This window comes from Chiloscyllium punctatum, chromosome 14, assembly GCF_047496795.1.
Source record: "Chiloscyllium punctatum isolate Juve2018m chromosome 14, sChiPun1.3, whole genome shotgun sequence".
Lineage (NCBI taxonomy): Eukaryota > Metazoa > Chordata > Chondrichthyes > Orectolobiformes > Hemiscylliidae > Chiloscyllium > Chiloscyllium punctatum.
This window is the reverse complement of record NC_092752.1, coordinates 2,475,758-2,502,778: the sequence shown is the minus strand read 5'-3', so window position 1 is coordinate 2,502,778 and position 27,021 is coordinate 2,475,758. Positions and strand designations below refer to the sequence as shown.

The 27,021-nt window shown below is 42.3% G+C and overlaps 1 protein-coding gene across 4 annotated transcripts in view; it reads left to right on the top strand.

The window, feature by feature from the left end:
• Nucleotides 1–27,021, top strand: part of LOC140485543 (B-cell scaffold protein with ankyrin repeats-like) — a 309,357-nt gene that overhangs the window by 30,641 nt on the left and 251,695 nt on the right. The gene's annotated exons all lie outside the window — the stretch shown is intronic.

Sequence of the window (27,021 nt, the reverse complement as noted above, 5' to 3'; positions counted from 1 at the left end):
ATGGGTATGGGTGGGTTGCGCTTCGGCGGGTTGGTGTGAACTTGTTGGGCCGAAGGGGCTGTTTCCACACTGTAAGCAATCTAACCTAATCTAATCTAATCTAAAGACATCAAGATGGGTACATGAATTGGATGGGTTTAGATGGATATGGGCCCAATGCTGTCAAATGGCAAGAGATTAGGATATCTGATTGGCATGGACAAGTTGGACCAAAGGGTCTGTTTCATGCTATGCATCCCAATGACTCTATGATCTACCAAGTCATCTCCCAAAATCTAGTCTTTAACTTTCAACACCTGAATGTCATTGCCCCAAGGCTCCCAATCTCCTTAAACCCTCAACACACAAGACCCTGCCCCATCCAACTGTCAATTATCCAACCCCTTTGAATTCTCATCCTACAGTCCCCTCAAATTCTCAAGTGACAAAATCCTTTCCCATCCAACCCTCAATTTTCCAACTCCTTGCTGAGTCCAACGCTCAACTTTCTTAAACTCAACCCAAAACACACATCCTGCTTAACCCCAAACCATTGTACCTAGAGCTTTTACCCCTTATATTCCAGCCCCACTATGATCACCAATATCCCATGTCATCTCCATGCCTTTCTACCTAACTCTCACTCCCACCTCTTACAATGAATCAGCATTGATTATGGTGGGCACATTTGTATCAGTGCCTGTTGTAGGTGAAGGGTGGCAGGCTTTATGATGAGCACCACCATCAATGTCAGCTTATCACCCAAAGAAATCGCTATCAGCTGTTTGAAGAGCAAAGGGGAGATATGAGATAGCATTGGCAGATAAGATTTGGTGGTGGCATCCATTAGTCTCACGAAACCATGGATCTGCACCTGGGAAATCTTGCTTCAATGTTTGTTGGCAGAGCAGGGTCTGTTGTGGCTGTAGAGGCCCACATGGGAGTGGCAGTCTCGGCTGCAGCAACTGCCCTTGAAGGGACTGACCTCTGGTGTTGTTTTGGCGCTGTTTTGTCAGTGAGTGCGTTTTTCTTCAGCAGCAGGCCTGAGCTTCTCTTCTCCACTTTTTAAACCTCCATGTAATTCCAGCCTCTAGTGAGACCAATTGCTTGCAATGTCCTCCCACCTCTCGACGTTCAAGTTCAGTGACTTCATGGCTCTCTTGCAGACATCTTTGAAATGAAAATGGGACCGCCCTTGTGCTCTCTTGTCAGAGGCCAGTTCCCCGTACAGCAGGTCTTTCAGGATCCTCCCATCTGACATGCGACATCTAACATCTGACGCTCTTGTCTGGAGTAGAGGCTCCAGGTCTTGCTGTTGTAATTCAATATGTTGAGGACACAGACCCTGTAGACTGCAAGTTGGGTGTGCGGTGTCAGCTTTCTGTTCTCCCAGTCTCTTTGTCAGCCTGACAAATGTTGAGGCTGTTCATCCGATCCATGTGTTGATCTGAGTCTAGGGAGAGTCTGCCCGTGCTGGTGGAGCCAAGGTATGTAAACTGGTGGACTACCTCTAGCTTGTAGTTGTTGATGGCAGGGGTTGCTTTATGTCTTGAACCAACACATTGGTCTTCTTCAGGCTGATGGTCAAGCTGAAGTCCTGGTAGACTCTTGGGAAGCTGTCCATGAGATGTTGCAGTTGCTCTGCTGAGTGTGTTGCCAGTGCTGAAACGTCTGCAAACAACATGTCCCTGATGAGTACTTCACGAACCTCAGTTTTTGCCCTCAGCTGTTGCCTGCCATGGAGGAACTGGATGCGTTGCGACTGCAGAAGAGCTGAGTAAAGCATTCAACAGCCTGCCTACTGGGAAGGTACCAGGATAGGATAGCATTCCACCAGACGCCATCAAGTGTGCAAAAGGCATCCTGCTAAACCATCTGTACAACCCACTGCGCCTGTGCTGGAAAGAGGGGCCAGTGCTGCATGACATGAAAGTCTGTAACATTGTCACCTGATATAAGAACAAAGGGTATAGAAGCAACTATAACAACTACAGGGAAATCTTTTTGCTGAACATTGTTGGGAAGATCTTCACCCGCGTAGACCTGAACAGAATGCAGAAAAAAGCTGAAAGGATATATCCTGAGTCTCAGTGCGGTTTCAGGTCAGAACGCTCTATAATCGACATAATCTTCTCCCTTCCACAGCTACAAGAGAAATGCAGAGAGCAAAAACAACCACTCTATGTTGCCTTCATTGACGTCATGAAAGCCTTCAACCTTGTGAGCAGGATTGGTTGTCCCCCGAGGCATCTCCGGATAGTACAGTCATACCACACAGACATGAAGGGCATCATTCAGTTTGACAGCTCTTCTTCAGAGGCCTTTAACATTCGCAGCAGTGTGAAGCAGAGCTGTGTGCTTGTCCCCACCCTGTTCGGCATCTTCTTCGCAGTCATGTTGAAGCACGCTTTTGGAACGTCAATTAATGGGTGTCTACCTCCACACCAGATACGGTTAAGGATAATACAAAGAGATTCTACAAATGCTTTAAGGGCAAGAGGATAACTAAATAGGGGGTAGGGCCCTTAAAGATCAAGGAGGTTGTCTTTATGTTGAAGCCCAGGAAATGGGAGATAAACTAAATGAATATTCCGCGTCACTTTTTACTGTGGAGAAAGAAATGGAGTCTGGATAATGCAGCAAAATAAATTTTTGATGTTTTGAAAACTGTTCACATTACAGAAGAGGAAGTTCGGGAGGTGTTAAGGACTATAAAGATGGATAAATCTCTGGGACCTGATCTAATGTATCCCAGATCCTTGAAGTAAGGGATGAAATTGCGAGACTCCCTGCAGAAACATTTGCATTATCTATAACTAAGGATGAGGTGCCTGATGACTGGAGAGAGGTTAATGTTGTTCCTTTGTTTAAGTAAGGTTGTAAGGAGAAACCCGAGAACTATTAACCTGTGAGTCTTCGGTTGGGTAAATAGTAGGAGGTGAAATATAAAAGATAATATTTATGGACATTTAGAGAGGCAAAAATTGATTAGGGATAGTCAGCATGGTTTTGTATGGGAAGAATGATGTCTCACTAACTTGACTGCGTTTTTTGAGATAGTTCCGAAAAAGATTGAGGGTAGAGCAGTAGACATTGTTTACTTGGACTCTAATAAAAACTTTGACAAGGTTCCACATGGTAGACTAATTAGGAAAGTTAGGTCACATGGGATTCAGGGTGAGCTTGTCAAGAGGGTACATATGTGGTTTAACGGCAGGAAACAAAGTGATGGTTGCTTTTTGGAGTGGAGGCCTGTCACCAGCGGTGTTCCATAGGGATCGGTTCTAGGTCCTCTTGTTTGTCATTTATACAAATGATATTGGATGAGAATACAAAAGGCATGGCTAGTAGGCTTGTGGATGACACCAAAATTGCTGGCATAGACAGTGAAGAAAGTTTTCTAAGATTACAAAGAGGTCTTGATCAAATGAGTCAATGGGCTGAAAAGTTGCAGATGGAGTTCAGTCTGGATAAATGTGAGGTATTGCATTTTGGTACAAAAACAAAGATAGGGCTTATACAATTAATAGTAAGGTGTGGGTAGTCTTATTTTGCAGAAGGACTTTGGGTGCGGGTACATAATTCTTTGAAGTTTGCTTCACATATAAATGGGGTGGTTAAAAAAGTGTTTGACATTCTTGCCTTCATTGCTCAGTCCTTTAAGTATAGGGGTTGGAAAACGATGTTGAGGTTGTACAGGACATTGCTAAGGCCTCTTCTGGAATACTGTGTCTAGTTCTGGTTAAGCTGGAGAGGGTTCAGAAGAGATTTACCAGAAAGTTGCCAGGAATGGATGGTTTGCGTTATAAAGAAAGGCTGGGACTTTTTTCACTGGAGCGTAGGAAGTTGAGAGGTCACCTAATAGAATTATATAAAATAATGAGGGGTCTAGAGTTAATGGTAGTTATCTTTCCCCTAGGAATGGGGATTTTGAGCCTAGGGGGATTATTTTAAAGGCGAGAGGCAAAAGGCATGAGGGGCAATTTTTTTTATACAGAAGATGATTCGCATGTGGCATGAACTTCCTGAGGGGGTGGTGGATATGAATACAATTGCAACATTGAAAAGGTTTTTGGATAAGTACATGAATGGGAAAGGTTTGGTGGGATATGGGCCAGGAGCAAGCAGGTGGGACCAGTTTAGTTTGGGGTTCTGTTCAGCGTGGACTGGTTGGACTGAAGAATCTGTTTCCGTGCTATAAGTGCTATGACGCCATAACTATGTGGAAATTAAAACTGATATTTACAGGAAAATGAGGAAATGCAAAATAATACAAACCTTATCTATAGATGTGTTTGTCTCACCAATTTAAACACACTTTACCTTATTGCATTCTTGGAGTGATTTGCCTCCTGATTTTATGTTTTGCTCCCTGATAACCTATGATTTCTGCGCTTCCAGAGCATTATCCATAAACAAGAACAGCAGGTTTTGAGCAATGTGTGTGTACTTCTATAATGAGTGTTTTATCCATTCTTCAAATCATTGCACAGCTAACATTTCTGTTTCAGTTTGATGAGATGTAGTTAACAGTGGTTACCGTTAGTCTAATGGGCTGAATATTGCCTGGTTGAGTAAGCTCATCCTGAAATGAAGTGAGCACTTAAGCTGTAATCAGCAGCTTCAAACTGACATTAATTTGGATGGCTAATGGGTATTGCTGTCTGGTTGTTGTCGGTGACTGTCTTATTAAACATACAGCTTTGAACAGATTATGGATATTTTCCGGGCTGGAAATTGAGATCCTTGCTTTTCCTGATACACATTAATGATCTGTTGGTTTGTTTGGGGGACAATTTCACTGTTTTCTCTCCACTTCACCTGACAAAGGAGCAGTGCTCTGAAAGCTTGTGACTTTAAATAAACTTGTTGGACTGTAACCTGGTATCATGAGATTTTTGACAGTTTTCAGATGACATTAAATATTGAAGAGGACAGTGTGGAACTTCAAAAGGATATTAACATGTTAATAGAGTGGGAAGATAGGCAGCACATAAGATTCAATGTGGAGAAGTGTGAGGTGATGCATTTTAGTCAAGAAAATTGAAAGACCATACAATTCTAAAGGGGGTGCAGGAGCAGAGTGTACATGAGCACAGATCATTGAAGGTAGCAGGTCAGTTGGAAAGAATAGAAAATAAAGCATAGGGCCTTTGACTTTACAAATAGAGCCATAGAGTACAAGAGCAAGGAGGTGATGTTGAACTTGTATAAGGCAATCATTAGACCTCAGGTGGAGTTTGTGTACAGCTGTGGGCACAACATTACAGGAAAGATGTCAATGCATTGGAGAGAGTGCAGAAGCAACTTACAAGATTGTTTCAGGAATGAGAATATAGGAGCAGGAGTAGGCCATTCAGCTCATTGAGCCTGTTCCACCACTCACTGAGATCATACCTGATCAATGGCCTAACTCCAAGTACCTCCCTTTGTTTAATATCCCTGAATATCTTTTATTTAGCAAAAAATTATCTATCTCAGATTTAAATTTAACAATTGATCTTGCATCCGCTGCCATTGTGGAAGAGAGTTCCAAACATTTCGATTAGATTACTTACAGTGTGGAAACAGGCCCTTCGGCCCAACAAGTCCACACCGCCCCGCCGAAGCGTAACCCACCCATACCCCTACATCTACATCTACATCTACCCCTTACCTAACACTATGGGCAATTTAGCATGGCCAATTCACCTGACCTGCACATCTTTGGACTGTGGGAGGAAACCGGAGCACCCGGAGGAAACCCACGCAGACACAGGGAGAACGTGCAAACTCCACACAGTCAGTCGCCTGAGGCGGGAATTGAACCCGGGTCTCTGGAGCTGTGAGGCAACAGTGCTAACCACTGTGCCACCGTGCCGCCCACATCTAATGTATGTGGAAGTGCTTCCCAACATGTCTCCTGAACAGTCTGGCCCTGATTCTCAGACCATTCCCCTTAGAAAGAAAAAAATGGAGAGGAGATTTGATAAAGGTTTTCAAAATTGTGAACAAGCTGGATGGAATAGATAAGGAAAAGCTGTTACCACTTATGAAAAAGAGCAAGAGGGCACAGATTTAAAGTGATGATGTGCAAACAAAGTAAGGGTGAGGGAAGAAAACACTTTTCATGCTGCGAGTCGTTAGGGTCCAGAATGCACTGCCTGGAAAGGTGGTGTAAGCAGGTTCAATTGACACATTCAGGAGGAGCCTTGGGTGTTTATTTGGATAGAAATAATGTGCAAAGTTTAAAAAACAAGAGAATGGCACTAGGTAATACTCCTTTGAATAGCCAGTGCATGCACAATGGGCCAAGTGTCCTCTCTGCATGGTAACAATTCTGTTACTCTGTGAATGGGTGAGTGCCAATGTCGGGTTCAGAGACGTTTGTGAAAATATAAACATCAGAGCCTTGAATGCAGCAGTTGAAAGTTCTTTTAACAATGCATTAATCAATCAACTACTGCATAAAATTTTAGCTGATCGACAGGCAGCAAATTGGCAACTGCCCTGGATTGGTCAGTTCATGCTAAGATTTCATTTCACATGTTTGGAGAGTAGAGTTGCTATCAGTTGGTTTATGCTAAAACCATAATTAATACCTTCCACCTCCACAAAATTAAACATGAATGAAATACATTTAGTAGTGAGGGCTCTATACAAGGACCATATGATACAGAAAAGTCCAGTTATGTGCCATCACTGATGTTGATGTTGAACAACTTCTATCCATTTAGTCAATGTGTGGAAAATATATACTTAACAGCCAATTTAAACACATCTATGGTACAAAGGTTATAGAAGAGGAATCGCTCCTCTGACAACAAATCTTCCTAAACATTAATGGGAAAACACACCTTCGAGGATTGAATTACTTACAATGGATTCTTGCCCGGTGTTACCAATCTGTAAGGGTATTGTTGTACAGTTTATCACTTGATTTCTAATTAGCCAGGTAACAAGTTCAATTGGAGGATTACCTACTGATAATATTCCATGATCTCATAACACTAATTACCTTGTCTCCCAGACACAAAGGAGATCTTTCTCTCCACATGTCCTGTGAACTCAGGTGGAGTATCTTGGAAAAAACGTACAGTATTTGCAACTCATTCCAGCATGACTTCCCTGTTTTCAAACTGCTATCTGTTATAGTCTGCACAATAATTGTGGCTTTGTCTCTTCAATGCTGAACCACCAGTCTGGAACTCTGATTCAACTCCTGCTGTCTTGCTCACTCTTACTTGCTCCATGAGACTTTTCTGGCTCAGGTGTGCTGCCTGTTATCTGACACCTGCATGTTTGGATTCCTCGTCCTAGTTCTTTTGTGGCCATCAGCAGCTTCCTGGTCACAAATGCTGGCCTTCTGATCCTTTTTACTTTTTCACGCCTGCGTCCACTCTCCTCTTTTGCGCTAAATACATGGCTTCCTGCAGCACAAAGTAGGAAGTTCCAAATAAAATGTTGTATCCCCCTCCGACATCAGCTGCCGTCAGACACCCCACTCCATAAATGATTCTGGTTTAGTACTGTTCACAAACTCATTAGTGATTCCAAATACCTGCAGTGCACGCTTATATTTATTGGTTTTCTTCTGTTTGTAGACCTGGGGCAGATAAGCCATGATCTTATTGAATGGTGGGTAGGCTTGAGGGCCAAATGGCCTGCTGCTCTTCCTATTTCTTATGTCCAATTCCTTGTAGCCTAAATTACACTCCTTCAAGTTTTTTTCAAGAATGGAATCATATGAAGACAATAATTTACCTTTGTTTAAGGATCCAGTATTTGATCTTGATGCCAGGTTTTTGAATCAAAATCTAAGTCAATCAGGATTTTTAAAAAAAAACTAAAGGCATATCAACTGTTAGAACCATATCTTGATTTTGTGATTTTTGATACAAATTTTCTATGATCAACAGATTCAAATCCTTCTAAACCCTGCAAAACATGGGTCGTTTGTCAGTTAGGTTCATGGCATAAATGTTACAAGTATTTAAGGATCAAACAATCTGACTATGGAGATTTTCTTTATTTTCTATGAGAATACAGTGCACTGGAGTTTAGAAGAGTTAAGGTGCTAATTTGTTGGCAAGTTGACTCTGCTGAGGTTTTGCTATTGTGTTGCCTTCCCTGGTGGTCTAGTGGTCAGGCTTTGGCACTTTCACTGAGGCTGCATGGATTCGATTCCAGATCAGGGAATGAGAGTTTATCGTGCTAACTTATCGTGATGACAGATTCTAGGGAAGCATGGTGGCTCAGTGGTTAACACTGCTCCTTACAGCATCAGAAACTTGGGTTCAATTCGAGCCTCGGGTGACTGTCTGAATGGAGTTTGCACATTCTCCCCGTGTCTACATGGGGTTCCTCCGGTTGCTCTGGTTTCCTCCCACAGCACAAAGATGTGCAGGTTAGGTTGATTGGTCATGCTAAATTGCCCATAGTGTTCAGGGTTAGCTATGGTAAATATGGGGTTACAGGGATAAAATGGGATGCTCTTTGGAGGGTTAGTGCAGGCTCGATGGGTTGAATGGCCTTTATCCACACTGTGTAGGGATTCTATGATTCTAATATTCTTGCAGCAAGACATTGCCCAGGGCCAAGTGCACCTAATACATAAAATCTACCCTTCCTATCTACTACATTTTAAAGGGTGTTTCAGGGTCTTTTAGATAAGTACATGAATATGCAAAGAATTGGGGCATATGGAACAAGGGCAGGCAGAAGGTATTTGTTTAATTTGGTGTCATGTTTGGCACAGCTTGTTGGGCTGAAGGGCCCATTCCTATGCTGGACAGTTCTATATTCTATCTTCATTCAAAAAATGCAATATTGTAAGAAATTAGTTTTTTTTCCCTCCAATGTCCCTGTACTTTCTATTTGTCACTCTCTCTGTTTAAATGACAGACAATAAATGTTTAATCATTTGGAAATTTTTAAAAACTTATTCTTTGAACTTTTAATTTGGACACACATGGGGATCATATGGGAAGGTAATGACATTGTGTAATTCAAGTGAACTAGCAATCCAGAAGACTAGGATAATGTACAGCAACTGGTGGAATTTGAATTCAGCTAATAAATCTGGAACGTGAAGCTCATCTTAGTAACAGTGATACTGAAGCTATCATCAATTATTGTAATATCCATTGCTAATGTTCTTTAAGGAGTGAAATCTGAGCCTGTACCTAGCATTATTTGTGGATCAAAGCCCACAGGAATATAGTTTTGTGTTAACTGCCCTCTGACATGGGCTAGCAAGCTACTCAGTTCAAGGTAAGAGAGGGTGGGCAACAAATATTGGCCTGGTTGCTGATATCACACTCCATGAAAGGAAAAGAATACTTTGTTACTTCTGTAAACCACCATCATCACATGTTTAATTACCAAATGTGTAAGTGTGAGAGATTAGCAAGAAAATTGACAGATTATTTGTCTCTATTTACCCAGGGACACTAAGTTCAATAATAGCATAAGTCCTGTGACGTACACCTGGAAATTTATAAAGACTAAGAGTGGGAACTGGAATTATTCGCGACTGTGGGAATCAGTTACATAATAGGGACTGGCCATGACAGCGAGCTTCCTTTATTTTAAAGAAACCAGCATTTTTAAAAATGATCTTGATCCCATTCTTAGGCCATGAAAACTGTTACAAATATGTTCCATATTTGAAATTCTTCGAGGACTTATGTTTTGAAGGATTGCGGAAAAATTAATTTATTTTGTTTTTTGGAGTGATTTCTATAAAAGCAGGATTTGAATGTTCACTGTGGACATTGGGGATTTTCTTTAACAAAACTTCCTCATTATTACATGACTGATTATAACTGCGGGCTTTGCTGTTGACCCTGCTGGGACTGATTTGAACAGTGACTGGCTTGGAGAGGCTCTTACTTTGTCTGGCCTTCAATTGGGGAACAAGAAGCATGTGAGGAAGGACTGCTGAGCTTAGTTTTCCTTTTTAGAGAGTCATAGAAATATACAGTACAGAAACAGACCTTTTAGTCCAACTCATCATGCTGACCAGCTATCCTAACCTAATCTAGTCCCATTTGCCAGCACTTGGCCCATATCCCTCTAAATAGGTAAAAACAATGACTGCAGATGCTGGAAACCAGAGTCTAGATTAGAGTGGGGCTGGAGAAGCACAGCAGGTCAGGCAGCATCCAAGGAGCAGGAAAATCGATGTTTTGGGCCAAAGCTCTTCATCAGGAATAGAGGCAGGGTGCCTGCAGAGTAGAGAGATAAATGAGGGGGGGGGGGGGGGGGGATGGAGGTGATAGGTCAGAGAGGAGGGTGGAGTGGATAGGTGGGAAGGAAGATCGGCAGGTAGGACAGCAAAATGCAGCACCTCGCATTTATCTGAATTTAACTCCATCTGCCACTTCTCAGCCCATTAGCCCATCTGTTCCAGATCCTGTTGTAATCTGAGGTAACCTTCGCTGTCCACTACACCTCCAATTTTGGTGTCATCTCCAAACTTACTAACTGTACCTCTTATGCTCTCATCCAAGTCATTTATATAAATGACAAAAAGTAGTGGACCCAGCACCAATCCTTGTGGCACTCCACTGATCACAGGCCTCCAGTCTGAAAAACAACCCTCCACCACCACCCTCTGTCTTCTACCTTTGAGCCAGTTCTGTATCCAAATGGCTAGTTCTTCTTGTATTCCCTGAGATCTAGCCTTATGGCCATGACATCAGTGGTGACAAAACTTCCAACATATAATCTTGAGTCAACACTTAGCCCCCGCCTGAAAGCCTATTTTTATAAGGACCATCTTTATGGTTATTTTACCAAACATCCTGATCTGGTATGGCATCTTCTTCGAAGTTATGAAGGATCTGAATTTATTCTTAGACTGAGAGTTGCTGTTACTTCTTTCGTTGAGCTGTCTTCTTCACTACTCCTCCCTCTGAGGTGGAAAATATGCACTTTTTGGTACTCTTCCTTACCACTTTTGTGGTGTTATATGGAATTACGTCAAGGTCAGGGAAGCATAAACTTCCATGCCCTCACTAAATTTCATGTTGTCTTGTCTTGAATGCTTTAGAACATAGAACAGTACAGCACAGAACAGGCCCTTCAGCCCACGATGTTGTGCCGACCACTGATCCTCATGTATGCACCCTCCAAATTTCTGTGACCATATGCATGTCGAGGAGTCTCTTAAATGTCCCTAATGACCTTGCTTCCACAACTGCTGCTGGCAATGCATTCCATGCTCTCACAACTCTCTGTGTAAAGAACCCGCCTCTGACATCCCCTCTATACTTTCCTCCAACCAGCTTAAAACTATGACCCCTTGTGTTAGTCATTTCTGCCCTGGGAAATAATCTCTGGCTATCGACTCTATCTATGCCTCTCATTACCTTGTATATCTCAATTAGGTCCCCTCTCCTCCTCCTTTTCTCCAATGAAAACAGTCTGAGTTCAGTCAACCTCTCCTCATTAGATAAGTCCTCCAGTCCAGGCAGCATCCTGGTAAACCTCCTCTGAACCCTCTCCAAAGCATCCACATCTTTTCTATAATAGGGCGACCAGAACTGGATGCAGTATTCCAAGTGCGGTCTAACCAAACTTTTATAGAGCTGCAACAAGATCTCACGACTCTTAAACTCAATACCCCTGTTAATGAAAGCCAAAGCACCATAAACTTTCTTAACAACCCTGTCCACTTGGGTGGCCATTTTAAGGGATCTATGTACCTGCACACCAAGATCCCTCTGTTCCTTCACACTACCAAGAATCCTATCCTTAATCCTGTACTCAGCTTTCAAATTCGACCTTCCAAAATGCATCACCTCTCATTTATCCAGGTTGAACTCCATCTGCCACCTCTCAGCCCATCTCTGCATCCTGTCAATGTCCCGCTGCAGCCTACAACAGCCCTCTATACTGTAAACGACACCTCCAACCTTTGTGTCGTCTGCAAACTTGCTGACCCATCCTTCAATCCCCTCATCCAAATGATTAATAAAAATTATAAACGGTAAAGGCCCAAGGACAGAGCCCTGTGGAACACCACTCACCACAGACTTCCAGGCAGAATATTTTCCTTCTACTACCACTTGCTGTCTTCTGTTGGCCAGCCAATTCTGTATCCAAATACTGGATTAGTGGTGCTGGAAGAGCACAGCAGTTCAGGCAGCATCCAACGAGCAGTGAAATCGACGTTTCGGGCAAAAGCCCTTTATCAGGAATAAAGGCAGTGAGCTTGAAGCGTGGACCTGGGAGTTGCAGTGGGAGAGGGACTCCCTGAGATTCTTGTAGAGAGAGGAGGAAAACTTCTTCAAGGCAGGCATCCTTGCAAGAGGATTCGCAGTAGGGTTAAAATCAACAAGGTAAAAACGATGACTGCGGATACTGCCTGAACTGCTGTGCTCTTCCAGCACCACTAATCCAGTATTTGGTTTTCAGCATCTGCAGTCATCGTTTTTACCCAATTCTGTATCCAGACAGCTATGTTCCCCGGAATCCCATTCCTCCTGACCTTCTGAATGAGCCTACCATGGGGAACCTTATCAAATGCCTTGCTCAAGTCCATATACATCACATCCACAGCTCGACCCTCATCAACTTTTCTAGTCACATCCTCAAAGAACTCGATAAGAACATGACCTGCCCCTCTCAAAGCCGTGTTGACTGCATTTAATCAAGCCATGCTCTTCCAGATGATCGTAAATCCTATCCCTCAGAATCCTTTCTAACACCTTGCTTTATAAGTATCCTTGATAATGTATCAACAGGAGTTTAATATTTACCCTAAATTTATTCAGGGAAGGTTGCTTTTCAAGTTTGGTGCTGAGTTCACTACCTCTCATTATTTATGTAAATTATTTGGATGTGAGCATTGACATATAGTTAATAAGTTTGCAGATGATGCCAAAATTGGAGGTGTACTGGACAGCAAAGAAGGTTGCCTCAGTGCAACGCGATCTTGATCAGATGGAGTGGCAGATGGAGTTTGGTTGAGAAAAAAATGTGAGGTGCTATATTTTGGAAAATCGAGTCAGGCCAGGATTTATACACTTAATGGTAAGGTCCTAGGGAGTGTTGCTGAACAAAGAGACCTTGGAGTGCAGGTTCATGGTTCCTTGAAAGTGGAGTTACAGGTAGACGGGTAGTGAAGAAGGTGTTTGGTATGCTTTCCTTTAATGGGCAGAGCATTGAGTATTGGAGTTGGGAGGTCATGTTGCGGCTGTACAGGACACTGATTAGGCAATTTTTGGAATATTGTGTGCAATTCTGGTCTGCCTGCTATAGGAAGGATATTGTGAAACTTGAAAAAGTTCAGAAAAGATCTAAAAGGCCAAGCTTAAAGGGTTTGAGCTATAGGGAGACGCTGAATAGGCTGGGGCTGTTTTCCCTGGAACTTCAGAGGGTCAGGGGTTACTTATTACGGAGGTTTATTAAATCATGAGGGGCATGGATAGGGTAACTAGACAAAGTCTTTTCCCTGGGGTGGAGGAGTCCAGAACTAGAGGGCATAGGTTTAAGGGCATGGGAAGGATATAAAAGGGACCAAAGGGGGCAACCTTTTCATGCAGAGGATGGTGTGTGTATTGAATCCGTTGCTAGAGGAAGTAGTGGAGGCTGGTACAATTACAACTTTTAACAGGCATTTAGATGGGTATATGAATAATTTAGAGGGATGTTGGCCAAAAGCTGGCAAAGGGGACTATATTTATTTAGGATATCTGGTCAGTGTTAATGAGTTAGCCCAAAGAGTCGGTTTCCATGCTGTACATCTCTGACTCTGTGATGGTATCGTGTTACATTAGCTTCTCATCTTTGCTATGTCCTTTGTATTTAACAATGTAACAAGAGGTTTATGATTCTTTCATTAGATATAGGCATTGCTTACAAAGCCAGCATTTGTTACCCATCTCTAAATGTCTTTGAACAGGGGGAGTTGCTTGTCATATAAGGCAGTTAGGGGTCAACCAAAGTACTATGGATTGGAGCAACATGTTGGCCAGACCAGACATGCACAGCAGATTTCTTCCATGAAGGATGTTAACAAAACATCTGTTTCTTGACATAAACATAGCCCCTGGAGAAACTCAGCATGTCTGGCAGCAAGTGTGGAGAGGGAAAAACTAAGTTCACATTTTGAATCTTCTTTAGAATAGAAAGGTATTGGAAAATAAACTTTTCTATGGTCACCATTTCTCAGACCAGCTTTCAATTCTAGAGTTAATAAATGAGTTTAAATTTCATCACCTGCCTTGGTAGGATTTAGCTCATGTCCCCAGCACATTAGTTCAAGCCCCTGGATCACTAATGCATTACTACTAAAGCACGGAGTCCCCACATGATCAGTTTTAATCTTGAAATGTATCCAAAAGCATAGTCAATGATGTTGCAAGCCTGTGTACCTCCCAGGAGCTGCTTTTTCTGTGATTGTATATTTCTGCCAGAGTTTGTGATGTGCAATAGGTCATGTGATACCAGTTTTCTGTACCAGGAACAACAATGCTTCAAGTCTTGTTGCTAATGCATTTGCTATTACAACTGTTGGAAGCTCAGGATCGTACTGAGCCAAGCTCTTAGAAGAAAATAACATTTCTTTTTTTTCTCAAGATTTCTTTTGGTGACTATCCGAACACCTAGTCTTGTCTTGTCTTCTGAATTGCCTTGAAGAATCGTTGTTCTCCACTTGATATGGTCAGAATTTGCCTATGAAGTTGACTATTTTCACGTCATTCCATCACTTTTCTAGGTGGTGGGAAGTCTTTTCTGCCTTTCATTTTCTGTGGGTCTGACATGAGATGCCATTGACAACACAATGAGCCATATAAGCTATATTATGGGTTTTGAGAACTCTATTCTCATTGAGTGTCCAGCCTACATTTGTAGGTTTAGAGTATCTCTGACTCTTTTGATCATGTTCTGTTTTTATTGTCCATATGATAAGAAACACTTCCCATTTCTTCCAATGTGTTCCAAATTACTTTTATTCAAAGTTTCTATTCTTCATCAAGTGGTAACTGCTATAATCCACTGTCTGTGTTAAGTTTTGTCAAGATGTACTTTTAATGAGTTTTATCAAGCTATCATCCACATTAGCAGCCATTGGATATACTTCAACTATTGTCACTTTGTTCAATTTAGTAAGGTCAACACAAATTTTGAGAGATCCATTTGGTTTTGGAATAAGTACCATATCACAGGTCTGTTAACTGGTAAAGAACCCCTTGCCGAAGCATTGCATCAATATTTCTTCTGATATTTCCAACAGTGGGTGTGGGATTTTTCTAGATGTAAATAGACAAATAGATTTTGAATCTCCCTTGAGTATGTTGTGATGCGCTGTTCTCAGTTTAGCAATTTTGGAAATTCACTGTTTGAGCCTCCTCAATTTCATCCACTTTGTTAATTAATTTTAGACCATACATTCCTTTCTGTTTAATATTGAGCATTGTTTTGTTTTGAATTATGTGTTTCAAAGATTTCCCTGTCTTTGTATTTAAGCTTTGTAGTTAGGTGACCGTTGATCTGTAGTATGATCCCTAATGGACCTAGCAGAAGAATTTCTTCAGCCAGTGAGTGGTAGATCTGTGGAACTCATTACCACAGAAGGCTGTGGAGGCCAAGTTAATGTGTGACTCTAACACAGCTAAGTCCTTTAACTAGAAAGGGAATCAAGGGTTATGGAGAGAACACAGGAGGATGAGGCTGAGAAACATCTCATCCATGATTGAACGGTGGAGCAGACTCCGTGGGCCAAATGGCCTAATTCTGTGGTCCTATGTCTTGTGGTCCAAGATCGAAGAAGATCATTTGGCCCATTGAGCTTGTGATAGATCTTAGAAAAAACTATCCACATAGACAGAGTCCCCTACTAAAATGTTTTTTTTCTTTTCAAGTTGTTATCAAATTTAATTTCTGAGAGTTACTATTATATCTGCTTTCATTGCCCTTCCAGACATTATAATCCAGACTGTGGAAACTCACTGTTAAAAGAAACTTTCGCCTATTCCTTTTTTGAGTTAATTAAATCTGAGTCCCTCCAGTAAGTGACCCGCCTGCCAGTGAAAACACATTATCAACATTGTTTATAATTTTGTACTGCCTTAAGCCAATTACATTTTGCCATTCAAGAGGTTTCTTTTTAGTAATCAAGTTTGCTGTGAATTTTTATGGTCCAAGACACAATGTGGAGTAAGATCTTTCAAAGCCCTGATTTTGTGGGAGGTTTTGGGGAAAGATTTAGATCAGAGGGAGACAATGGAAGTCGCTGTTCGGTGGCCCTTTGTTTTCTTTGAGGATCTATCTTTATTTCCTGAAGAGATTGAACTCGTTGGGTAAAGTCTGTGATTTGATAAGTTTATTCCCTGTCTGCTGAAAGCAGTTAGTTCAATAATGGGTGTCCTATACACAGGTGACACATATTGAAACCTTGCAGAATCAACACTTGGAGATTTACTTTAAGAAAATTACATTGCCAGAGGACTGGTGGCATGGTGTTTGCAAATCTGCCTTTGGTGGGTGACAGTCTGATCTATGTGTTGATTTGAGCCAACATTATGGGCTGGCTACAATTTGCTGTTTGCATGTTATTTTCAGGCCAACCCCAGCAGCTAACTGGGTAAAAATGAAATTTGAGAGCTGATTCTTCTCAGAGGTAGCCAATTGCAGGTGAATGAGATCCAGAATAAGCATTTAGGGCCTTTGCTTATCTACCAACAAGTCTCTGTGCTCCAGCACAGGTACTGAGGTTGATTCTAAACACATAAATTCCAGCCAGGAAGATAACAAGTGGTTGACGTGTGTCTTGGAGCTTGCCAAACATTGGTGAAAAAGGTCTTGTCCATTCACTTTTTACTAATTTATAGCTGGGTGATCAAAATCAGCTCTTGTAGGATTGGCCATGTTAGGATATTAACTGCCAAAATTGATCTTAAGTTCACACCCCTCCCAGTGCAGAACTGAAGCAGTGTGTCAATCCAGAGAGAACAGAGCACTGGAGAGTCTTTCCTAAGCTAGTGCCGCTCTTTGAGAGGGTCAGTACTGAGGGAGGGTCGCACTGTTTGGGGCTGCACTGTCGGGGGGTCAGCGCTGAGGGAACCCCACTGTGAGAGGGTCAGCAGTGAGGGAGCACCCTACTGTGAGAGGGTCAGCAGTGAGGGAGTGCCCCACTGTGAGAGGGTCAGCAGTGAGGGAGAGCTGCACTGTCGGAGGGTCAGTGCTGCAGAAGGGACGCATGGTTTCCTACATTATGACTCTACTTTAAAAGTACTTCAGCAGCTGCCAAGAAGTTTTGGGATGATCTGCAATTATGAGAGGCCACAGGGAAATTCACATCTTTCTCTGATTGCTGCATGTCAGCAGTTGTATTGAGTAATATGTCTTCGAATTCCGAGGATAGAAGAGAAAAATAGCTAAGGTTACTGTTGCAGAATTTAAATTGCAATTCTGATAAAGAAATGCCACATATGGATAGAGTATTGTGTCATCAATGTTTGCTTTTGAAAATCAAACAATGGGTCAAGATTATATTATCTCAGAAATGAGGACTGGACATATGGATGAGCTTGTGGATGTCTTGTGACTCTCTGCCCTCCGTTAGTCACCCCTTTGGCAGCAAAGGGAAGAAGAAAATTGGAGGGTGGATGGAACGTGGCATTGGGGTGAGGAGGAGGGCAACAGTAAACCTGGGGTGGAAGTATCCTTTGTGGACCAAAAACATTATTTGGTTTAACAAAAGTTTATTTCCACAGGGAATGCCAGTCTGCTAAATATTTCCAGCTTTTTCTGTTTTTATTTCACATTTTCCATCATTCACTTTTTTTAAATTCTTGAAAAACTCATTTTGGCTGTGTCTGTAAATATTTGGCTGTCTACTCATAGTTACAACATAATTACAACTTCTGAAGGTTCAGTGCAACAACTCCAAGACAAAACAAAGCTCAGCAGGTCTGACCTTCGTCAGGCTGCTGGACTAGAAACATTAACCTTGTTTTTCTGTCTGTAGATCTGTAGGACCTGCTGAATTTCTCCAACATTTGTTTCAGACCTTCAGCATCCACAGTTCTTAGTATTGTTTGGGAATTACAGAAAAGCTAACTGATTAATTTCATATTTAATAACCTTGCTGGTTTTCCTTCTCACAGTTACAGTCATAACAGATGTTGGTAAAATTCTAGAATCCATCATTAAGGATGAGGTTTCTAAATTCTTGGAAGAGCAGAGTCTGATTAGAACAAGTCAACATGGATTTAGTAAAGGGAGGTCATGCCTGACAAACCTGTTGGAATTTTTTGAAGAGGTAACAAGTAGGTTAGACCAGGGGAACCCAGTGGATGTGGTCTATCTGGACTTTCAAAAGGCCTTTGATAAGGTGCCACACGGGAGACTGCTGAGCAAGGTGAGGGCCCATGGTGTTCGAGGTGAGCTGCTGGGATGGATTGAGGATTGGCTATCTAACAGAAGGCAGAGAGTTGGGATAAAAGGTTCTTTTTCAGAATGGCAGCCGGTGACGAGCGGTGTCCCGCAGGGTTCGGTGCTGGGGCCACAGCTGTTCGCATTATATATTAATGATTTGGATGAGGGAACCGGGGGCATTCTAGCGAAGTTTGCCGATGATACAAAGTTAGGTAGACAGGCAGGTAGTACTGAGGAAGTGGGGAGGCTACAGAAGGATCTAGACAGGTTGGGAGAGTGGTCCAGGAAATGGCTGATGGAATTTAACATGAGCAAGTGCGAGGTCTTGCACTTTGGCAAAAAGAATATAGGAATGGACTACTTTCTAAATGGTGAGAAACTTAATAAAGCCAAAGCACAAAGGGATCTGGGAGTGCTAGTCAAGGATTCTCTAAAGGTAAACATGCAGGTTGAGTCTGTGATTAAGAAAGCGAATGCAATGTTGTCTCTTATCTCAAGAGGGTTGGAATATAAAAGCAGAGATGTACTACTAAGACTTTATAAAGCTCTGGTTAGGCCCCATTTGGAGTACTGTGTCCAGTTTTGGTCCCCACACCTCAGGAAGGACATACTGGCACTGGAACGTGTCCAGTGGAGATTCACACGGATGATCCCTGGAATGACAGGTCTAGCATATGAGGAACGGCTGAGGATACTGGGATTGTATTCGTTGGAGTTTAGAAGATTAAGGGGAGATCTAATAGAGACGTACAAAATAATACATGGCTTTGAAAAGGTGGATGCTAGAAAATTGTTTCTGTTAGGCGAGGAGACTAGGACCCGTGGACACAGCCTTAGAATTAGAGGGGGTCATTTCAGAACGGAAATGCGGAGACATTTCTTCAGCCAGAGAGTGGTGGGCCTGTGGAATTCATTGCCACGGAGTGCAGTGGAAGCCGGGACGCTAAATGTCTTCAAGGCCGAGATTGATAGGTTCTTGTTGTCTAGAGGAATTAAGGGCTACGGGGAGAACGCTGGCAAGTGGAGCTGAAATGCGCATCAGCCATGATTGAATGGCGGAGTGGACTCGATGGGCCGAATGGCCTTACTTCCACTCCTATGTCTTATGGTCTTATGGTCAGATGTATTTTACTTCCATTGAATTTACAGAAGACTAACTTGATCATTTTGAAAGGAGGGTAGGGTGCTGGCATGGAGTCCAGTTCAAAGGGACATCAGATTAAAACCAGAGCCAGGTCTTTCAGGATAGAAGTTGGGAAAGACTACTTCACACAGAAGGCAGTAGGAGTCCAAAGGTTAATCCAACAAAAAGTAGTCGATGATGGAATGTCAGTTTAAACTCTGAGATTGCTAGATCTTTACTAAGGAGATGTGAAAATAAGGAGGTAGGTAGGTTGCAGATCAGCCACAATCTTATTGAATGACAGAAAGGCTGAAACACCTGAATTGCCTCTCCCCATTCCAGTGTTCTTATTTTCCTTCAACTCACCAGAATTATAACACTGCAATTCCACATCCCTGCCAGTTCCCTCATTTCATAATCTTATATATTTTATCATTCCTTTTTAATGTACATCATTCAATAACTAACTTATCATCCATTGAATATTAGGAGGCTTACAACCTGGAGAACGACATAAATCCAACATTTTGGGCCAATTGATGTATCTGGAAAGTATGAGTTAAATTGAATCATGATTTAAAACAATGTCTTTAATTAACTTTGCAAAAGGGGCCTGTGTTTTTTGTGAATGCTGTACATGCTACCCTGATTCGGATTGGATTGGATTGAATTAAATTGAATTTATTGTCATGTACCAAGGCACAGTGAAAAGCTTTGTCTTGCGAGCAATACAGGCAGATCACATAGTTAAGTTGCATAGATAGTAAATGATAGGTAAACAGCAGCAAAAACAAAAACACAGGTACAGGCGAATGTTGAGAGTTTGAGTCCATTCAGTATTCTAACAACAATAGGGTAGAAACTGTTGTGAAACTGGCTAGTGCATGTGTTCAGGCTTCTGTACCTTCTCCCCGATGGTAGAGGTTGTTGGAAAAACATTGTCAGGGTGGGATTGATCTTTAAGAACGCCGGCAGCATTTCCTTGACAGCGGTGCTCGTAGATGGATTCTGTAGATGGGAGGTTGGCCTTCGTGATTGTCCAGACAGAGTTCACCACTCTCTGTAACCATCTCTGATCTTGAATGGTACAGTTGCCATACCAGGTAGTGATACATCCAAACTGAATGATCTCAATGGTGCACCTATAAAAGTTGGCAAGGATATGTGCCATCATGCCAAATTTCCTCAGCTGCCTGAGGAAGAAGATACATTGTTGGGCCTTTGTTACCAGCACGTCCATATGAAGAGGCAGTGGTTTCTCACTTTGAGTTAATGATTTCCTGATGAGCCAGGAGCTTGTACATGGAATTAACAAACTGATATCTGACAGTGATGGGTCAAAGTGGGGCCAGTGGGAATGTGAGAATTATTGATTTACTGCAGATGCTATTCACAAGAAAGCTTCTGAGCTTCAGGTTTGGAGTTAAAGATTCAGTGATTGTATTACAAGGAGGGTCTGTTGACTGGATCTGTGAAATGATGGGATGATAGAAGGATTTATAAAAAGTTAATGGTTTCCAATTGTTACCTTTGAAATATTATGAAAGGTGCTATATAAATGCAAATCTGTGTCTCTCCTTTATTTTCTATTATTCTCTCTCCCTCACATGCTTCACTTATAATTAATCCCAGATTATTGACTGGGTCAAATTTTTGTACAGATCATGCATACCTGCTCTTGTCATATGGCTCTGATCATTTTGTATTTGTGGTGAAATAAGAAAGTGAGGAACTGCATCAGAGCAAATAATAATTCCGATTCTAACCTACCCGTTTTTTTAATTTTGGTCTCTCAATACCTGGATCAATAACAATCAATAGGCTTTTCCAGACTGGAAAAACAATTTAATTGAAAGACAGAATTTTTGGGTAACATTACAGATGGAATGTAGGAGGTTAAAACAGCTGTGGAAGGCAGAATGGGGAATTCGTCCAGCTGAATCTTCCTAGCTCCAGAGCCAATGCTGATGGAGATATTCAGATGTAGAGTGCAGCGTCCGTCATTATGTCTATGTCACTGAGGGCTGACACTGTGGTCAGAAAAAGGATTCTCTGATATCGTAGCCATCTGGCCCATCGTTCTTCCTCCTAGTTTGGAAACTAAATGGTTCCTTTTTGAGACAGCACAAATTGCAGCATATTTTCCTCTGTAGTTCACTGGAAAGAAACACCTGATGGGAAACATGATGCACAGAGAAGCACACACATATAGTGGACCTGATTTGATTTTTTATTCATTGACTTAAACAGATGCAAGATCAGGTCTGCTATCCTTCCCTCCCACTCCTTAATTTCAATTGTTTAATCATTGAGTTCTTGCAAGAGAAGAACAAGCTGCTGTCATGCAGTACAAGTTTGATAGAGTTTTGTTGTGTTGGGGTTTAAAGGGTTATGGAATTAAAGTGAGTGTGTAGAGTTGGATGTAAATCAATCATAGTCCAACTAAATGATTTTAAAAAAAGGTTTGAATACCTGAATGAACTTCTCCTGTTCCTGTATATATTTTTGTGGAATCCTGACTTTGAGGTTCACAAATAGTTGTAAAAAGGACTTATCATGAATATGGGCTTCATCACATATTCATTGTCTTTTTTATATGGTTTAATAGAAGATTGTCACAAGCATGTGTACATGAATAGCTCATGTATTAATAGTCCTCTTGTCACACGCACATTGACAGGAATGAATTTCACTCAGTGTCTTTGTTACCGTGTATTCATTAAGCTGGATGTATTTCCCTTTCTACAAACATCAGCACTTCCCAGGAAAACTTGGTAGAAATAGAGATGCAGAGAAAAAGCAGTAACATGATTTGCAATTCAAATAAACAAATGTGTTTCTATTTCATAATGTAGCTGAACGGTTTTTCATAGGAAACAATGAATGTTTGAAAAAAATGGACATAAGTTCTCTGAAAATGACTGTTCTCTCAGCACATGCTAAAAGCAAAAATGGAGTCCAAAAGTAATAAATATGCAAATAATTGTCCTTGTTCAGACAGCATCTTGTTCTGAACTCTTACCAACAACAACTTGTATCTTTCTGTAACACCGTGATTCTGTAAGTGTCCCAAGGTGTGTCTCAGGTGAGATTATCAAGCAAAGTTTGGCACCAAGACACAAAAGGAGACATCAGGATCTTTAATAAATTAAAAACAGAGAATGTTGGAAATATTCAGCAGGTCTAAGGAAATAACAAACCGTTGTAAGAATAGATGCTACTGCCTGCTGAGCCTGTTCCTCATTCTGTACCATCCATGGCCTCAAAATTGCTTTCTTGCCCATTTCCTATATTCCTTGATTCCCAAGTGACAAAGGTGTGATAATATTTGTTTAGAAACAAACAGAACTTACATTTCAAGACCATGACCTTTCAGCAGGATTAGAATGGTTCAAGATTTTGAGTAGGAAAAGGAGCAGAGGAAGGAATGAACTAACAGCAAGATCTGTGATAACGTGAGGTGATAAAATGATAAAAGGGATCACAGGGCAAGCAAAGGGGAGTGTTAAAGGGACAAGTAAAGACACAAAAGGTGTATTTGAAGGATGTTAATTATCTGAGAGCAAAGCCAAGGAAATAGGACAGGAGGAGAAAAATAAACTAAGCCAGCAAAAAGCATCAAACAACACAAACTAGAACTATGGAACTCCTGTTCAATATGTAAATGTACCTACTAGAGAAGGTGCAAAACTTGACCTTTTCTTGGGAAATAAGGCACAACAAGTGACTGAGGTGTCAGTAGGGAAGCACTTTGGGGCCTGTGATCATATATCTATTATTTTTTAAAAATAATAGATAAAGGATAGACCTGATCTAAAAGTTAAAGTTCTAAATTGGAGAAAGGCCAATTTTAGTGGTGTTAGGCAAGAACTTTCAAAGTTGATTGGGAGATGCTATTTGCAGGTGAAGGGGCAGTTGAAAAGTGGGATGCCTTCAAAAATTAGATAATAAGAGTTCAGAGACAGTATGTTCTTGTTGGTGCAAAGGGAAAGGCTGGTAGGTGTATGGAATGTGAGATGACTAGAGAAGTTGAGGCTCTGGTCAAGGAAAAAAGATGAAGGTATATGTCAAGTAAGATAGCTGGGATCAAGTGAGTCCCTAGAAGATTATAAAAGCTTCAGGATTATACTTAAGAGGGAAGTTGGGAGGGCAAAAAAGGGGACATGCAGTAGCTTTGGTAAATAGGGTTAAGGAGAATCCGAAGAGGTACTATAAACTACCTGATGAAGGAATGGCACTCCGAAAGCTAGTGCTTCCAATTAAACCTGTTGGCTATAATCTGGTGTTGTGATTTTTAACTTTTAACAACAAAAGAGTCACCAGGGAGAGAATAGGACCCCTTTAAAGATTAGCAAGACTGTCTACTTGTGGAACTAAAGGACATGAGTGAGACACAAATGAGCATTTTGTGCTGTGGAAAAGGACATCGAAGCTAGAGAACTTTGGGAAATAAATAGTCATATCTTGAAAATGATCCAGAAGAGAAGACACTGGCTGTCTTAAAACACCAAAAAGTGGATAAATCCCCAGGACCTGATCAGGTGTACCCTAGTCCTTTGTGAGAAGCTAGGGAAGTGATTGCTAGGCCCCTTGCTGAGATATTTGTATCATTTGACAGCCACAGGTGAGGTGCCAGAAGACTGGAGGATGGCTAATGTGGTGCCATTATTTAAGAAAGGTGGTAACGAAAAGCCATGGAACTATAGATTGGGCAGCCTGATATTAGTAATTCCTTCTGGAGTTACTCTGACACCACTCCCCACCTTTTCCTCCACTACATTTATGACTGCATTGGTGCCACCTTGTGCTCCCATGAGGAGGTTGGACAGTTCATCACTTCACCAACACATTCTACCCCAACTTTAAATTCATCTGGACCATCTCTGACACCTCCCTCCCCTTCCTGGGCCTATCCGTCTCCATCAATGATGACTGACTCAACAGACATTACTTTACAAACCAACTGACTCCCACAGCTACCTGGATTACACCTCCTCCTACCCTACCTCCTCCAAAAAAGCTATCCCGTATTCCCAATCCCGGGAGGACCAGTTCCACCACAGAACACACCAGGTGGCCTCCTTCTTTAGAGACCGCAACTTCCCCACCCATGTGGTTGAAGATGCCCTCCAACACGTCTCATCCATATCCCGAACCCCACCCCTCCAATCACGACAAGGTCAGAACCCCCCCCGGTCCTCACCTTCCACCACACCAACCTCTGTATACATCATCCACCAACATTTCCACACCTCCAAACAGACCCCACCACCAGGGATCTATTTCCCTCCCCACCCATATCCACTTTCTGCAAAGACCGTTCCCTCCGTGACTACCTGGTAAGGTCCATGCCCCACCCCCCCCCCCCTCCCAACAACCCACCCTTCCCTCCTGCCACCGCAGGAATTGCAAAACCTGCGCCCACATCTGCCCCCTCACCTCCGTCCAAGGTCCCAAAGGAGCCTTCCACATCCTTCAAAGTTTCACCTGTGTACTTCTGCACATGTCATTTACTGTATTCGTTGTTCCCAATGCAGTCTCCTCTACATTGGAGAGACAGGACGCTTACTTACAAAGCGCTTCAGAGAACACCTCCAGGACACCCGCACCAATCAACCCACTGCCCGGTGGCCAAACATTTCAACTCCCCCTCCCACTCTGCTGAGGACATGCAGGTCCTGGGCCTCCTCCACTGCCACTCCCTCGCCACCTGACACCTGGAGGAAGAATGCCTCATCTTCCGCCTCGGGACCCTTCAACCCCAGGGCATCAATGTGGACTTAAAGAGAAAATGCTGGAAAATCTCAGCAGGTCTGGCAGCATCTGTAAGGAGAGAAAAGAGCTGATGTTTCGAGTCTAATTGATCCTTTGCCAAAGCCTCTTATCAATGTGGACTTCACCTGTTTCCTCATTTCCCTCCCCCACCTTACCCCTGTTCCAACGTTCCAGTTCAGCACCATCCTCATGACCTGTCCTACCTGTCAATCTTCCTTCCCACCTATCACTTTCACCCCAGCCTCCATCCACTTATTGCATTCTTTGCTCCCTTCTCCCCAACCCCACCCCCTCCCATTTATGTCTCCACTCCTAGGGTCCCAGCCTCATTCCTGATGAAGGGCTTTTTCCTGAAACGTCAATCTCCCTGCTCCTCAGATGCTGCCTGACCGGCTGTGCTTTTCCAGCACCACTCTAATCTTGACTCTAATCTCCAGCATCTGCAGTACCCACTTCTGCCTAGCTGACATTAGTGATGGGCAAGTTGTTGGAGGGATTCTGAGGGACTGGATTTACTTGCTTTTTGGAAAGGCAAGGACTGATTCGAGTCAGTCAATATGACTCTGTATGGGAAATCGTGACTCACTAACTTGATTGAGATTTTTGAAAAAGTAATGAAGAGGATCATTAAAGGCAGACTGGTAGATGTTGTCAACATGAACTTCAGCAAGGCGTTTGACAAGGTTCTGCATGGTAGAATGGTTATAAGATTAGATCACATGGAATCCAAGTGGAACTAGCCAATTGGATACAAAATTGGCTTGAAGGTAGGAGCATGGTGGTGGAGAGTAGTTTTTCGGACTGGAGGCCTGTGATCAGCGGTGTGCCACAAGGTTCGGTGCTAAGCCCACTGCTTTATGTCATTTATATAAATGATTTGGATGTGAATATAGGATGTGTGGTGAGCAAGTTTGCAGATAACACAAGAATTAATGGTGTCGTAGACAATGACAAATGGTAAATTCAGAGTACAATGGGACCTTGATCAGATGGGCCAATGGGTGGAAGAGTTGAGGATAGAGTTTAATCTAGAAAATGTGAGGTGTTGTATTTTGGTAAGGCAAATCAGACCAGGACTTATACAGTTAATGGTAGGGCCCTGGGGTGTGTTGCCAAATAGAGACCTAGGGGTGCACGTGTAAAAATCCGTGAAAGTGTAGTCATGGGTAGATAGGATGGTGAATTAGGCATTTGGCATGCTTTCCTTCATTGGTAACTGTATTGAGTATAGGAGTTGGGAGGTCATCTTGTGCTGTACAGTTCATTGGTCAGGCCACTTTTAGAATACTGGTCTCAGTGCTATAGGAAAGATGTTATGAAACTTGAAAGGATCCAGAAAAGATTTACAAGGATGTTGCTGGGATTGTAGGGTTTGAGGTATAAGGAGAGGCTGAGGCTATTTTCCCTGGAGCACCAGAGGCTATGGGGTGACCTTACAGAGGTTTATAAAATCATGAGGGGCATAGTCAAAGTCTATTTCCCAGAGTAGGAATGCCCAAAATTAGAGGACATAAGTTTAAGGTAAGAAGAGAAGATTTAAAAGGGATGTGGAGGGAAAATTCTTCACGCAGAGGCTGGTGTGTGTTTGGAATGCTGCAAGAGGAAGTGGTGGAGGCTGGTACAATTGCAGCATTTAGAAATCGTCTGGATTATGAGCAGAAAGGGTTTAAAGGGATATAGGCCAAATGCTGGCAAATGGGACCAGATCAGTTTAGGATGTCTGATCGGTGTGGATGAGTTGGATGAAGGGGCTGTTTTCATGCTGAGCAACT